Source organism: Pteronotus mesoamericanus, unplaced genomic scaffold (assembly GCF_021234165.1).
Source record: "Pteronotus mesoamericanus isolate MK-2021 breed Mesoamerican mustached bat unplaced genomic scaffold, CSHL_Meso_final scaffold_125, whole genome shotgun sequence".
Taxonomy (NCBI): Eukaryota; Metazoa; Chordata; class Mammalia; order Chiroptera; family Mormoopidae; genus Pteronotus; species Pteronotus mesoamericanus.
In genome coordinates, this window is record NW_026555304.1 from 8,168,089 (window position 1) to 8,174,334 (window position 6,246).

A 6,246-nucleotide genomic window follows, 5' to 3' on the forward strand; every position below is an offset into this window, starting at 1 on the left:
GAAGACTGCCTTTGTAGCAACAAGAGAGAGAGGTGCTCCCTTGTTTCCATGGGAGGGTGTAATTGGCTTGTTTAAATAATCCATAGGCAGGAGAGATGTCAAACCCATTTGGTTGAGAACCACATGGGGTGCAGATGGTCAGGCCGACAGTGGGCCCACCTGGGTAGGGAACATTATTTGCAGTTTGGGTGGAGAATATCTGTTGAGAGCAGGGTAACTCACAGTTAGATCTTTGGGGCTCAATGAGGCTTTAAGATAGATGTCAAGGCAGCACTTGAAATTTTAAGTCTTACAATACAGGATGTATTCTTGGCCAAAAGGAGGCTCTGGAAGTCTCATGGCCATGGACCGACATGGGAACTCCTTTTACAGCAAAGCAGGGATGATGCTGACCAGTGACAATGCATTCTACTCTAGGTTTGTACATTAAAAATAGCAATAGATACTTGCTAAAATGCACCCCCTCCAAAAGGCTGCACCAACTTATTCTCTTTTCAATAGTATATTATCAAACAGAGAAAGTCAATCTGAGAAAGATAAAATGTTACATCATAGGTGTTTTGATTAATTTCCCTGATTATTAGTAAAGATGAAAATATTTTTATATTATTTATAGGCCATTTGTACTATATAGAAATGTTCATATCCTTTGTCTAATTACCCATTGGGTTGCTTGTCTAATTTAAAAATTGATTTATAGAAGTTAAAGTAAATATGTATCTGATAATAAATCCTTTATAGAGATAGGATATATATTCTCTCGCCTTTTTACCTCATTTACAGTCTTTTGTTGTACAGAAGTTTAAAATTTTTATGTAGTTAGAGTTATCATAGTCCTATCATTTCTGTGCTTTGTATCTTCTTTAAGGTTTCTTCTACCCCAGCTTTATAAATTGTGCTTCTATATTTTTAAAATATCTGTATATGTTTACACTTTACAAGGAATTTATTTTGTAGGATGTGCAATAAGGATCTAACTTTCCAGTGTGATTGTTCCAGGAATCTCTATTTCATTCCATTGTTTCATGTGTCCAACTAGGTACCCATGTTTCATTGCTAGGCTATGTGTAATGTATTATGTAATGTATGCATGGTTAATCATGTTTTTATATCTGGCAGGAATGTTTTTTTTCCTTCATTTATTCTTTCAAAAACTTTCTTGGTTTCTTATTTTATATTTGTAATGAAATTTAGAATTGTCCTGTCAAGTTTAATAAAATACGATGTACTAAATTTATAGATTAGGAACTTCTGGTCAAGATGGTGGCATAGGCAGACATGGCTCACCTCTTGGCACAACCACATATACAACTAAATTATAGTTAAAACATAAAACAAATGTCATTCAGACACATCAGACATTGAGCTGAATGGAAGTCTGACAACTACAGGATTAAAGAAACCACATTTATCCAGACTGGTAGGAGAGGCACAGATGAGGGAAGGGCTGGCCTCACACCCATGTGGATAAAAATTCTAGAGGGATATCTTGGGAACAAGGAGCCCCAGACACATAGCAGGTCTCCCAGCCCAGGAGTGCAGTGCCAGGAAGATAAGATCCCACAACTTCTGGCTGCAAAAACCAGAGGGGATTGAATATGTGGAAGAAACTTCTAAAGGCCCAAGAAGTTCCTCTTAAAGAAGCCACACACAGACTCAGCTACTCAGACTCACTTCCTCTAAGCTTCAGCACCAGAGTAGCAGCTTGAAAGGCACCAGTTGTATACAGGGAGAAACTGAAGTATCTGGCATCGAGGTGAGCACAGGCCATTCTTCCTTTGCTAACTCCTCCACCCCAGCAGGGCCAGTAAACTGCTGCCATATTTGAGATTCCATCAACCTGGCTAAAATTGTTTGACCTGCCTTGAAGATCCCTAGAGACTCTGCCCCACCCAGCTTATGGGCCCACCTAAACTGCTTTTTCCATAAGAATGGGCTGGCCTTGGCTCCTAAATCCTATCAAACAAGCAACATCTGGCTTCAGTGAGCCCTCATGGCAGCTATATTAGATTTACCACTTGCCTTTGCCTAGGAATCTCCAAGCCCAGTACAAGTAACAGCCATTTCAGATTGCTTTATAGCTCAGACAGGGTGACACGGGCAAAACACAGGTGAGGGCTGATCCTGGCCTGCACCACCCAGGAAACCCTAGGGCTAGTACACCTAGTGGACAGCTACAGATCACGTTGGGGCACTACCAGCCTACCCTTGCACAGCTGATCCTACACGGAGGCTGGAGGTTGGTGTCAGTAGTCACAGCCTTGCAGTGAATCCTTGCAGCTCACTGACCTGCGTAAATCCCTCCCATGGATCTGCCAACAGAAACTAAGGCGTAACTACAAGAGGAGGGTGTACTCAGCCTACATAAAGGACACACTTCCAGTACCTAGCTTGGGTGAAAAGGGAGACTGTGCCACTGGACCTTACAGAACACCTACTACATTAGGCCACACTACCAAGACACAGAGTCAAAGAAGCTCTACCTAATACATAGAAACAAACACAGGGAGACTGCCAAAATGAGGAGACAAAGAAACATGGCCCAAATGCAAGAACAGATCAAAACTCCAGAAAAAGAGCCAAATGAAATAGAGATAAGCAATCTCTTCTATGCAGAGTTCAAAACACTGGTTATAAGGATGCTCAAGGAACTTAGCACCTCAGCAACATGAAAAAAATCCAGTCAGAAACAAAGGATACACTAATTGAAATAAAGAATAATTTACAGGGAAAGAATAGTAGAGTGGATGAAGCTGAAATTCAAATCAGTGGTTTGGAACATAGGGAAGCAAAAAACATCCACATGGAATAACAAGAAAAAAAATAATTTTTAAAAAATGAGGATAATATAAACAGTCTCTGGCACAACTTCAGGAAGTACAACATTCGCATCATAGAGGTGCCAGAAGGAGAAGGGAAAGAGGAAGAAATAAGAGTTCTATCTGAAAAAATAATGAAAGAAAACTTCCCTAATTTGGTGAAGGAAATAGACATGCAAGTCTAGGAAATGCAGAGAGTTCCAATTATGATAGATGCAAAGAGGCCCACTCCAAGACACAACGTAATTAAAAGGCCAAAAGTTAAAGATAAAGAGAGACTCTTAAAAACCGCAAGAGAAAAGAAGTTAACTACCAGATGGTTGCCAGATGGGAGGGGTGAGGGAGAAAATGGGTGAAAATGTAAGGGGATTAATAAGTATGAATAGGTAGTTACAGAATAGCCATGGGGATGTAAAGTACAGTATGTGAAATGGAATAGCCAAAGAACTTATACACATGACCCATGAACATGAAGAAGGGTGGGGGAATTGCCTGAGGGGGTAGGAGGCAGGGGCTGGAGGGATCAAAGGGGGAAAAATCAGAACAACTGTAATAGCAAAATCAATAAAATACAATTTAAAAAATTTATAGATTAAGTCACAGAGATTTGAAATTGTTTAAGAGTAGGATTTTTGTATTGTATTTAAAAAAAATAAGCAGGAGAAACATCTACATGAACTTTTTTAAATTGTCAAGATAGTTTGTAATATTTGTATATTAGCAGAGTTAATGTTCATAAGATTAGAGAAATCAGAGTCAGTGGGTAGGTTATGATAATGTGGGTAAACAAATTTAATATTTTATGAGAAATGTTCTTTCTAAATTTTAGTGAATAAATACAAATTTCTATAACAAACATTGTAACACTCTAACAAATGCAGATTATAGATCATCCTTGAGTTTATGGATTTCCAACCTTTGTAGTTATAAATTGAATGTCACAGAATCATTCTGCTCTTACTTATTAAACATTTAAGGAGAAATGGATAAATTTAAGAATCTTGTCTCTCTTGTCTGTTATTATTTGTTGATTTTTTGAGACCACCAAGTGAAATTATTCCTTAATTGTCCTTGTTTCAGTTACTTGCTAATTATTGGCCTTTAGCTAAAAGGCAAGAATGACAATGATTCTTCCTCTCAAGGTTTCTCACTAAATGCCTTTGAACTTATGACTTATTGTTTCAATTATCATTTTAAACAAAAATGAATCTAAATTTTGGGAGTTCTGTTTCTACTACATTGAGTCTTACTATGTGAAATCACTTCTCCATTTACATAGGTCTTTTGTATTTTCAGTATGCTATAATTTCTTTCATATGAATTTTGCACATTTCTTGTTAGGTTCAGGATTTTATAATTTTTTTTGTCATTATTGTGAATGGACTCTTTTTTTATCTAATATATTTAAAAATGTATATAAAGATATTAATTTTATACATATGCATTGTTTTGATCACCTATTGTTTCTACTTCTAATACTTTTTCACAGGGTTCTCTTGATTTTCTGGTTAAATAATCACACATTCACATGTGTTTCTTTTTCTCTTTTTTTTCTAATGTGGATCCTTTAATTTTCCTTCTTCTTCCACTGGCTAGGACCCCATATATTTTGTCTTCCCAGATTTAATGAGAATTCTGATATTTTTACTTAAGTGTGTAATTTGCTGCAGGTTTCTGCCAGTTGCATTTCTATCAAATTAAAAAGTTTTTTTTTTAAATAATTAAAGCTTACTAAGTCTTTTTCACCCAAATCTCAGATATGTGTTAAATTTTATTTTATTATCAGTTAAGATGGTCATTTCTCCCTCTTTTAGTTCCTGGTTTACTACCTTAATAGATTTTCTAATGTTCAAATATCCTTGAATTCTTAAATACATTGTACCTGGTCACGATGTGTTACTTTAGCACATGATGAATTTGATTTGATAATATAGCGAAGGCTGCAGAGTGGGTCACTGACAGTTAAAGGCTTCACAAAAGTCACTTCTCACATTTATATTGGCCATAACTAGGCTCCTGGCCACACCTAACTTCAAGAGAGAAGAGGTAGAGGAGAACTGGATATTGCTGATACAATGTCTGTCATTTGGGAACCTTCCCACTTGTCATCCAAAGTGGAAGACTTTTGAGAGTGAAAGTAGGAATTACTAATAATGATGCTGAGATAACAAGTGTTGGGTTTTTAATATTCATATTTATTAATTTTTGTCCTGAATTTGTATAGCCTGTGATGAATAGTTTCCAGCCAAATTCAGGTTCACCAAGAACCTGTGACTGTGACCTTATTTGGAAATAGGGTCTTTGCAGATGATCACGTTAAGAATAGATCATACTGGAGTAGGATGGGCCTTACCCCAATGGCTGGTATCCTTGTAAGAAGAGAGAGCTCTGGACACAAACACACAGTGGGAAGCCTGCCCTGGGAAGATGGAGGTAGAGAAGTAAGTTATGCAGCCATGAGCTAAAGAACACCATGAAGATGGAAGAGGAGAAAGGATTCTCCCTTGGAGACTTTGGAGTCAGCATGGCCCTGATTTGAGACTTTCAGCCTCTAGAACTGGGAAAGAATACATTTCTTTTGTTTTAAGTTGTTCAGTTTGTGGAACCTTGTTATGGCAGCCATAGGAAATGAACACAGCAAGCTCGAGGTTTTCTGCATCAGAGAGTGAGTCATTATCGAAACCTCAGAGTATGTGCAGGTGTGTAGTGCCTGGGTACTCCCTTGACCCAGGCCTCTACCCTGGGGAGGAAATATGAGGCAAACTGGTGGGGATATTTCCTACAAGGGTGGCAGGACACTCTGTAGATTAGGGACAAGGGAAAATTATATTTCTCTGTGTATAAAAGGAAGGAGGCAGCTGTTCTCACCCCTTCTGAAATTATATCCTTGGAAATATAGTGTGCCTGGGTCCTAATTCAACCCTTTGGTATGTAAATAAAATCTCCAGGAGCTAGACAGCACTATGTGCAAGTGTGTGTGTGTATCTTGGCTTTTTAGACTTCTAGGGATCTCTGAGTTTGGAGGCTCACTCTTTCTTGAAATCTACCTACCTAGGATAGCTGCTCCTCTTTTTGTTACCTTGAGGGTTTAACCTAGGGACCAGGTTGGGCTGTAACATTAGGCCTTCTTTGGGAGACAAGGGAAGTTCTATTATATTTTCAGATCAAAAAAATTAACTGGACAAAAGATACAGATGTAATTCTCGAAGCTTGGGAGGAATATTAGAAGGCAGGGCTTTTACAGGAGCACAGGAAATCTGGGGAAGCCAATTTCCCCTCAGAACATGCTTATGAGTGTCCTGGGAAAACTCGTATATGTGATTGCTCTCTATCACAACATAGGACACTGTAATAAAGCTGGAAATCATCAACACACACACGTGTGTGTGAGTCCACACATGCTGAAGATTTGAACATTTGTAAAACA